At 36.0% G+C, this 11,160-nt stretch overlaps 1 long non-coding RNA gene across 1 annotated transcript in view; it reads left to right on the top strand.

The window, feature by feature from the left end:
- Positions 1–7,742: 7,742 nt before the first annotated feature.
- LOC112531504 overlaps positions 7,743–11,160 on the top strand; it is a 65,256-nt gene continuing 61,838 nt past the window's right edge. The window contains exon 1 of the long non-coding RNA XR_003073289.2: positions 7,743–7,797. This is a non-coding gene — a long non-coding RNA (uncharacterized LOC112531504). The remainder of the gene's footprint in view (positions 7,798–11,160) is intronic.

Here is an 11,160-nt window from a genome sequence, read left to right as displayed (position 1 = left end):
AAGACTAACAGACCTCAGGAGAAGTACAGCATTTTCTATCTATCCCAAGACATCTTGAATAGCTTGGAGCATGCAAAATGTCATACAAGTCCAAGGTTAGCAAAACTCTCATCGGGAATTATTGTAGATTGTAAAAATAAATAAAAACTGAGTGAGTAAATATGTGAGCAAAGACTAGGAGGAAATTAAGTGCAATACAAGGTAGGAGAATATATTCTTTATTTATTATCTCTCCCTTCTTCTCCTCTGCCCCGTCCTCCTCCCAAAATTCTATTATATTAGCAAAATTATGTTAAAGTCCTGAAAATTAATTTGAGCATTTTCCTTACCAAAATCTGGCTCAAATGCTTTTGAATCTCATCAAAGATGTTAGCTGAATTTAATTTGAGCATACATATTTTTCTGTATATAATAATTGCTCCTTAAGAAATGAAATACACTTTACAGATGAGTCTAGGACTTTCTTTAGAATAAGGATACCATACTAGCCCTCTGTATGATACTTTTATCAATGGAAATATGATTTGAATGAAGCTTTTTGCTGCAACCATATAAAACATGGTAATGAATATGTATTATAAAGTGCTGTAATTTAAATAAGTACTTGGTGATTTCCAGTCTTGCAATTCAAAAATTAATGTTCCTATGAAACAAAGGAATTTATTCATTACATGTTTAAATGAAAAATATTACTAAAAAAGGCAGTCTACAGGAATCCCTTATGACAGTTTGGAATGGAAATATATTTCCCTTTATTTCCATCTGTTATGCATACGGTAAAATTCTTATGTACATAGAAACAATTTTGGTAACAGTGAATTCTGCTGATAAATGGGTATCAGAGTGGTTTAAAATTAGGACAAGACATGAAAACTTCCTCATTATAAATTGAGTAACCTGTAAATGAGACAATGTATTTTTCTGACAGAATTATTAAACTTTATCATAATTGTCATCTTTCCCTGTATTTGATAAACACATTTTCTCAGGGAGGAAAAGGTATATGGGAATTGGATCTTAGATAATACTGTATGGGCAATTTTCTGTTCTCAATAACTGTTAACTAAGAGATCATATTAGGCTGATATGGCAGACATCATTCTTTTTGTTTTCTGAGTTGCTGTACTATGAATTTAATTAAATTTGTTTGAAATATTTTGTGTATCAGGATGCTCAATCTTGTACATTGTCTGTTTTTCTCAGTTTTCTCTTTTTTCTATGGGTACTTCAACTGCTGTGCAGTTTCTAATTTGCAGCTCAAAGTTCCAAAGGCTTTTTAGTCTGATGTCTTATAGTCTGCTACAGCTGTTTGAATATGTACACTACAGTTTTTCATCATCACTGGATAATTTTCTGGACTCTCTTGCCTTCCACATACCTCTCTCTTTGTTATCATTCTTTTACTGATTTGCATTTTTCTGGCTAGCTCTCATTTTGTTATCTTGTGTATGCACTCTTCTAACGTCCACAGGTAATCACTGTCTGTTTAACCAGTTACCTCTAGCTTTGAGACTTGTCTAAAACAAATCTGAAACAACATCAAAATGATTTTTTAATTAAGGCATAACATAAAAGTTTGGAAGCCTTTATCTTTGAACTATAGCAACACAGTTTATGTCTTTTTAATGAAGCCTTATATTGTGAGTATAATGAATAATCCTTATAAAGAAGATAATATAGTTGCTAAGTCTTAGGGATTGCCAACTGTTGTAGATGTGGTGGCTCAGGGAAGTTCTCCAGCCCTTGGCAAAATAATACAACCATTGTAGTTACATCTGCAGGTCCACCCAATAGCAAAGGTGACCACATCATCTCAATTTATACACACACATTCACTCACAGACATATGTGTACTACAGTAACACAGGTGATTACACAAGTCAACACAGGGCCAGGGCAGTGTCTTATAGACAACCACATAAACAGAAAAAAGCAAAAACGTGTCGGCTCTCTTCCTCCTCTCTAGATGGTCAGGACTGAAGTGTACTCACATAGATGCACTCACATATGCATACTATACATGACTGCCTCCAGTAACTGGTCTTCAGCTCTCAGTTTGTCTAGTATCTGACCCCTCTCACCACTTCTACTTTTGTGTCCCCTCATACACCTATATTTCATTTTCCCCCTCCAACAGCCTGTGCTCAGACATCTTTTACTTGCTGGTTTGTCCAGCCTGAAGTTCATGAGTGTTCATACACACTCAGGAGAGACAGGGAACCCTCATGGAAGAGAAGTAGGAGTATGTTTTCTCTCCCTCTGTTTTTCTGTACTTGTTCCTCACTGATCCACCTTGATCCCTCCCTTCCCCCATCTTTGGTCCTTCACCTAAATATCCCATAAAAGGATTTACATTATCTCAAAATACATTTCCCTCCTAATGAATCCTTAATCTCTTTACTTAACTTCCTTCAGTCTGACTTGTGCCCTGGGCAGCTTATTTGGTTGACTCCTCTTGGTGAATTACTTGCAGAGAACTAATGGGTTTCTTTTGACAGACTTAAGAACAACCAATTTACTGTCCCTTAATGTTTACTGATCAAGTTTTTACTGCTTAGGTTATTCAGTCACCAAATGTGTTCAATTTGTTTAGTATTTTTTCAGATCCCCTAACCTAATGTGAAGTACCAGATGGGATCTTGAAGCTTACAAAAAAGCTTAAATATTCCACCCCCACTCCTCTGGATAAATATCAGTATAAAAAGTAAAAGTAGAAGATAGCACCATAGGGTTTGAATTTATTTTTTTCCTGAACAGAGACCATGTAGTTCCAGAGAAAGTTGACATGGCACCAACTAAGCACACCTAAGGAGTAATAGAGGGTTCAGTAAAATTGGTCCCAAATTTCAATTCAGTAAAATTGGTCCCAATGGAATAAATGAGAACTGTCTGTCTTCAATGAATCTCCTAGAATAAGTCTAAAAATCATTAATTATTTGTACTAATAAAATTAATACAAATTATTTTAAACAATTATTAAACAGATGGGCAAATACCACACACAGAGGTGTTTTTTATACACTGACCTAACATGAGAATGTTTGAAGTGGCCAAGATTGTTGACTGCAAAGACAACACACTGGTATGATAGATATGAATTAATCAGTACTTATTTACTTTTTACCTGAACTGTAAAAGCAATTCTAGATCTCTGCAGCAAGTGGTATGGGTGATTTTTAGAGTAGCAGCTGGTTAACAGATAGGAAATAAGTGTTTACAGGTAAGTGATTTGTTACCAACTGTAGAAGAACTACTAGAAATACAATCTGAATGTTTGAACTGCAATCTTTTCAATTAAACATATTTCTATATTTTCCAGAAAGAAGCATAATAATGAAAGAACACAGGAAATGACTCAAATTTGGTTGGGACTGCCATATCTAACAATGATTGATAGATAAAATTCAGTGTCAGGAGTTCGTGTCTATATATTTACATACACCATCAGACTAAATCATCACTTAAACATAGAGAAAGATACATTAAAAACTGAATTAAACTTTATTAAAGCAGTGACAATAGTTAAAACTCTCTTAAATGCTATTTTTTTTTTCCTTTGAATAAAAGATGATTTTGGAAAACATTTTTGATCACATTTATTAATCTCTTATTTTGCTCAATATTGTGTCAAATTTGTTTTGGACTCAAACAGTAAAATTGCCTTAAAATTCTTCCCCCCACAAAAAATGTTTGATTACCAATATGCTAAATGCACAGATAGATAGGCATTTTAGGATATGCGCTACTATATATTAATATGTACATACTCATAGAAGTTACATAATTATTACTTCTCCCAGATTTGAATGATTTCCTAGTTGATATATTGGAAGATATTTTATTAAATTTTAAATAATTCTAACTTAATTAACAAAAGCAAGAACAAAAAGGCACTTTTTTAAAAAACAGCTGAAGTTTTAAAGTATAATCAGAAATGTATCTTGGTTATAAATTATATATAAATATATTTAGAGGATTGGCATAAGTAGTATATTTGCTACCTTGATTATCATTCAGAAACTAAAGCCCTGGCAGACAAAAAGGAGTTCAGAATGCAGTCAAACATATGATTAGGTCATCATTTTGTTTCTATATAGTTCATGACTGGTGGCAGCCATCTAGATTGCTAAAATATTGCCCTTGGCAAACAGAAGATAGAATGTCTTCTAAATTTCAAGTCCAACCTCATTTGAAGTGACATCTTAAACTAAAAACAACATTTTTTTCTTCTCAGAAACCTGCAATACTGACCTCACAAGCAGCAGAAAAAAAATGCTCTCTCTGAGTCATTAGAACCATTATAGAGAGACTGAAGACTATTAAATAAAATTTACTGAAATATTCATTTCACCCTGAATTTCTTGCACTGGTAGATCAGTCTATCCAATAATGGGTTTGTCAGAGTAAATGAGGTAGAATACCATTGTCTTGAATGAGAAAATGCACTGTCTTAAACTTATCACAGTAAGAAAGGACATTATACATGGGAAGATCATGGAGCAGATCCTCCTAGAAGCTATGTGAAGGCATATATGAGACAGAGAGGTGACCCGAGGCAGCCAGCATGGCCTCCCCAAGGGCAGATTACGCCTGACCAATCTGGTAGCTTTCTATGATGGAGTCATGGCATCAGTAGACAGGGGAAGGAGACGGATATAATCTACCTGGATTTCTGCAAAGCCTCTGACATGGTCGCTCACCACATCCTTCTCTCTAAATTGGAGAGGTATGGATTTGAGGATGGACTGTTCGATGGATTAAGAACTGGTTGGCTGGTTGCAGCCAAAGGGTTGTGATTAATGGTTCTGTGTCAGGTTGGAGGCTGGTCACAAGCAGTGTCCCTCAGGGGTCGGTCTTGGGACGGATGCTCTTCAACATCTTTATCAGTGATACAGATGATGGAATTGAGGGCACTCAGTAAGTTTGCAGATGACACCAAGTTGAGCAGTGCACTCGATCCATTGGAAGGAAGGGAAGCCATCCAGAGTGACCTGGACAGGCTGGAGAAGTGGGCCTGTATGAATCTAATGAGGCTCAACAAGGCCAAGTGCAAGGCATTGCATGTGGGCCAGGGCAATCCTAGGTATTTATACAGACTGGGAGAAGAAATCCTTAAGAGCAGTCTTGTAGAGAAGGACTTGGGGATCCTGGAGGACAAGAAGCTGGACATGGGCCAGCAGTGTGCACTTGCAACCTGGAAGGCCAACTATATATATATATACACACTATTCTTTCCTTAATGTAGAGGGCTGTGGCTCCTCCCCTCCTTCCTTGACTGTCCCATCTGAATAACTTATAGCTGTCAATAGCCATGCTCCAGTCATGGGAATCATCCCACCAGGTTTCAGTAATGGCAAATACACCATGATTTTCTATTAGCATGGTGCCTTCCAACTCTTCCTACTTGTTTCCCAAGCTGTGTGCATTGGTATAGAGACACTTCAGCTGGGCAGCTGACATTGTCACCTTACTGGAGGATAACTCCTTAATACCTATGAATTTTACTTGATTTTCTTTACTGCCTTCTCCAATTGTCTCAGTGGTCCATGGTTCATTGTCAGGCAAGTTCAAGTCCGTAGCAGTGTTGTCAGCATGTCTCAGAGCAGCAGGTTGAGACCCTCCTCAAGTATCCTGTCCTTCTAACCTAGCTATGCTTTCCCACACCTCATTGTGGGCAGTCTCACTATTACTTCCATCTCTCTTCAAACTTAGTTTAAAGACCTACCAATAAGCCCTGCTAACTTTTCCCCAGAGACCCTTTTACCCCTTGGAGAAAGATAAAACCCATCTTGTGCCTGCAGGCTCAGTGCCACATAGGGCATCCTGTTGCCGAAAAGCCCAAAGTTTTGCTGGTAGCACAAACCATAAAACCTAGCATTTATAGATAGGATCTTTCTATTTCTTTCAGTGTCCTTATCTAGTACAAGAAAGAAAAAAATGACTTGCAACCTTGATTCCTTCAGCAGACATGCCAAGACTCTGAAGTCTCTTTTGATTGCCCTTGAACTACTTTTAGCCTTCATCACCCTGGAAGTGAAAAAGCAGTAAGGGGTTGGTTGTATCATGCTAGGCAGTTTCTTGGTGGTATTCTTCACCTGCAGCCCCAGAAAAGCAGCATACTTCCCTTAGATGAGAGTTGAACATATTGGGCATCAAGTTTCCCACAGGGAGAAGTTGCCTGCAACTAACAATTCTCTCTTCTTCTTTGAGGATGTAACCTCAATATATATATATACGCACATATACTTATTTACATTATAATGTTTAGGAAGTAACTAAAATAGAGCATCTATTCTGCATTTTGCTTCAATCAATATATATCACCTGTAAACCTTCAAAAACTTAAAAGCACTCAAAGATTAAACTGAAAAATCTTTGAAAGAAAGCACCTTTGAAAGAACCAAAAGGATATTTGAGATAAGATTTTTCATAATTAAACATTAACTGAGTATCAGTAATGAAAGAGCACATTATCTTCAAATATCTCACATGCTTTGATTGTCAGTAGAATAAAATGTTCTGGGATAGTAATGTTCTTTAGAATAGGAATAATAAAAGTAACGGCAGTTTCTTTTTCCCTCTACCACAAAGAAGTTATCCCTTTTGCTTGTAAGTGAATGGTCTACTGCTTTATGGCTTATCAGTCCCCTTCTTTCACTCTAAAATAAGAACAAAATTTTTAATTTATCACATGTAGAAATGATGTAAGTACATATAAACAATATAAATAAGTATGTTAGTTTACAGCATGTAGAATCCTGTAGTTAAAAAAAAAAAAAAGAAAAAAAAAGAAAGCTTATGGGAACACTTCACAGTAATGCTTTGACTTCAGTTCTTGATGCTTTATCCTTAGATGGAGAAGTATTTTCTGATCTTGACACTAACCTTTCAAATCCTTGGCCAGCTTCAATAGTAACTGCATTTAAGATTGTTTCTTAGTCTGTCACAGCTCACATTGGTACTGTTGTGGTGGAGTTCATATTGAAGTTCAACCAAAAACTGAGTACAAGAAAAATGTTAACCTGCCTTCTTAATCAGATTTTTCTTTCAAGAGAATAGTGACTATCTTCAGACTATGAAGGAAGATAGGTTTTATGTTATATACTGAAAAGAACTTGAATCATGAGTGGTAAATGCTGCTTACATTTCAGGACTGTATCCATACATTATTAACAGTTGCTTTAGAAATGCATAAAATAGAGATGAAGGGAGAAGGAAAAAAAAAAGAGAAAAAGAGAACAAGAGGAAAAGAAAAAGAGAAAAAGGAAAAGAAATTAAAAAGAACAAAAAAGGAAAATTAAAAAGAAAAAGAAAAAAATATTAAAAAAGGAAAAAAAGCATGTGAAGTAGATGAATATTACCCAAATATAACAGGAGTTCACAACTTCTTAAATTTTAAAATGATTGTGAATAAAATAGTAAAAGAAAACCTTGATGGTCCAAGTAGGAGGTAAATAAAGGTAAAGATTGGGAAATCTTATTCTTGGTCCAGCACTTGGAGAGAATTGCTGAGAACCTGTCATGGTTTTATGATTTTTGGTTATCAGTATTCCACATCACAACATCATGCAGTGTACTGGGAGTTAAGGAGCAAATGCTTTAGTTCCGGGTACCTGTCTGGAAGAGAAGAACTACGTTCCCCAAGAGCCTTTTCGAGTACTGTTATCATTCCTGCTCAAGGGAACAGATATAAGGGCGCAGGTCATCTGACTTGTCCCTCTTCTTGTCTCGCCGTGTTCCCTGTCGGATCGGCTCGCTACTGCTGCGCCCGACTGCACGCAAGGCTTCAGTATTAGCGTAAGGCCTTTGGCTCTCGGACAATCTTTCTCTCAATTATTGTTGATTTATATTGTATTATAGCGTGTTATCTTACATTCCGATACTATATTTAGTAAATTAGTTTGTTTCTCCTCAGATCGTTGCCGCTGTTTTTAATTATTTTGGGGTCCCCTGTTTCCCTTCCTGGAGGCGTGGATTTTGCGAAATCCCTCCGCCCCACTAGTCGCGGAACCGGGCCGGACCAGCCCTTAAACCGTTGACAGAACCGTGAACAGAGCTAAACAATTCCTTACTTCTCTTCCTCTGCCTCTGGTAACTATAGCAGAATCTTCTGTGAGAGGTTGCCTTCTTAAGTTTCTCTTTGTGAATTTGATGATTAAATATCTAATTATCTACCATCTTTGTATAACTGTTCAGTTGAGGAATCCAATTGCAGTAGACAACAAAAAGAAATTTTTAATCAGTACTGGGATAAACATATTATTTTGTAGATTTAGGTCCAATCAGCTTTTTTGCAAGTCACCAGGACTTTTCTGGCACTGTTGGAGAATTACTTCAGATATCTGTAATTCAGCAATTCAGCCAAAGTGGAGAGTTTCACTATGCTTTTTGGTGCACAGATAAATAACCAAATAAAAATTTGTGTGTTATTTGACAGTTTAAGAACAACACATCCTGATGAAAAGACCATTAATGAGAATTAGGCTAGTTTGCTTTCAGTTCAAAATGACTTAATTTTGATGTTACTGCTCTCGTCATAAAGAAAAAGAAGCTTATGGTGTACAAAAGGAAGAAGAATTGATTAGAAAGCCTCTAACAGTATTAGGATGTTAAATCAAATAAAGTAAATGTACAGTATGAGCAATTGAATCCTCTGTAGTCAAATTATATTTGCTATATCATTTTACAGTCCTTATTGAACGTGAAAGAAGGAATACTCTGTTTCATAAGCAAGTTGCACCACTAAATGAGAGCTAGCAATCAATTAGAGGTCTAAAAGAATCATAAACAATTTAACAAAGTTTTGGATATTCTAATTGCTTGTGATTCTCTTTTATAATCACTTTCTAACAAAATTTCTCTGCTTCCCCCCCCACACCCCTCCCAAGTGTCTGAGCATTGTGTACATTCTCCAGGGAAATCAGAACCCAAATTAAATTTTCAATTAAAAATACAAACATCTGTGTCAGAAGTACTTAAATTATACGATAACAAAAGACTTAGGATTTATTGTTTGTGTCTTTTTGGTCTAAAAACAATGTAGATATTGTTTACAAGCCTTCCATCATCATATCTGAAATATAACTTTGCATATTAATTATTTCATGCTGAAAATAAAATGAGAAGTAAAAATGATATTAACAAGACAAACTGCAAATATTCTAGGCACAACAAAATAACAACTGCCTAGTTTCATTCCTCCCAAGAAACTTCATTTAGCAACTCTACCTACCATTAACAAACATCTACATCATGAAAAAAAGTTTAATTTACAAACAAGTCAAAGAGACCAATGTGTAGAATTTGTGCAAACAAACAAACAAACAAACAAACAAAAACCCAACAGATAACAGAGAAAAGGAAATCAAGATTTTGCATTTGAGAAAGCAAAACCTTTGGGGACAGTCAGAAGAAATGCCACACGTCCATAGTTCCCCTTTTATCTACCACTTGTTTTATCCACAACTGTCCAGATTTTATCTACAATTTCAGTACGTTTTTTTGTTGTTGTTGTTGTTGTTTGTTTGTTTGTTTGTTTTTCCCATATAAATACAGCATAGAAAGAAATACTAGCTAGAGGTGTACAAACAAGAGCTGCCTGGAACTCTTGTTATAGTATACCTTTCTCCTTCAAGGGTAATTCTAAATACCAAAGTAGTCTCATACAGATTAAATAACTCCTTTAACATATCTTTATTTTGCTATTTGAGATCAAGCAAAAGACATCATAGTCAATCCACTGGAATTCAGTAGATGACTTCCCTACCAAAATGAACTTCCCCACCAATATTCCATTCAATTTTGTTGCTATGTGACAGATGGCAGCAGAGGAGCAGTCTGACACAATGGTATCTCACATGGAAGTGCGAATGAAGCAAAGGTGTGGAATTGAATTCCTCCAGGAGGAAAAAATTCACCCACTGACATTTACTGATGCTTGCTGAACATTTATGGATAACAAGCAGTGGATGTGAGTACAGCGAGGTTGTGGACAGTGCATTTCAGCAGTAGTAGCAGCAACAGTATGTCTCCTTTACTGGTACAGATTTTTATGAGTGTCCTGGTGAAAATGCATAGCTAGTGGTGGTGATTATGCTGAAAAATGATAATTTGTTCTATCAAGCAGCGTTGTGTTCTTTGTATCTGTTGCAATTTCAGTGGAAATAAATGGGAAGCATTACTTTTGGAGTGACTTACTTAAATGGAGGGGCTTGCATTAGCATGTTATTAACAAACATATTAAAGCTCTAACTCTCTTCCTATGAGCTACAAAAATCTGTGTAGTCATAGGTGGTAGACTATTTGCATATTCCTGCTTAAAAGTGCTTGCTAGCTTCCATGTTCAGTTTGTAAGGTTATACAGAGTCCTGTGAGTCTGAAAGCTTATGCTCCAGATAGTCCTGTTGCTGTGATTATGGGCTTTAAGTCTACATAATTAGCATGCTCTTGAATACAGTCTTGCGCTGTGTTTATGAGATAGAACTCTACAGCTATAATTGCCTTGTATTATCCCTCAGCAATATCTATACACCAAGTTCAGAGCCTTAGCTATGACTGAATAATGAAAGATAATACTAAAATAATTAGCCCCCTGATCTTGCATTAAATAGCATAACTTGAAAGCAGCTCATGACCTGCTCTTTTCCTGACATGTATTCCAGTAACTAACAAATCAAATGTAATGTCATTATGGAAAAAAATAGTCGTCATCCATCTTCTCGTGATAACTTCATAAAGGTGGTAGGTGAAAATGAGTGGAAGAGGAGAATGACATCTCTGAAGGGTAATTACCCTCCCGTTTGCTAAAAAAATGCTATGTTTTCAAGTCTACATAATTATTTCCTGCATTACCTACATCAGTTGGAATGGTTTTACTCTTTCACTGTAGTTCTTTTTGCACATTATTTGTTGTCAGATAATATTAAAGTGTTAATATGGACAATAATGACAAAGATATAGAGAAAAAGGAATGATTTTTTATCATCATCCTGCTTCATTTGTCACTCATATTTTATCCTTGTAATATGAAAAAGAAAATAAAGCGGTCCAAGGATCTTTCTGTGCTGTCAAGACTACATGGCATGTTACAGCTTGTATCACATACCTCAGGCTTCTCCCTCTGAGCAGAGTTCATATTCCTGAGAAAGGCCTATGTTGTTT

The sequence above is a fragment of the Gallus gallus genome, chromosome 1 (assembly GCF_016699485.2).
Source record: "Gallus gallus isolate bGalGal1 chromosome 1, bGalGal1.mat.broiler.GRCg7b, whole genome shotgun sequence".
NCBI lineage: Eukaryota > Metazoa > Chordata > Aves > Galliformes > Phasianidae > Gallus > Gallus gallus.
Note: the sequence above shows the minus strand (reverse complement) of the source record. Positions and strands in the feature narration are given on the sequence as shown.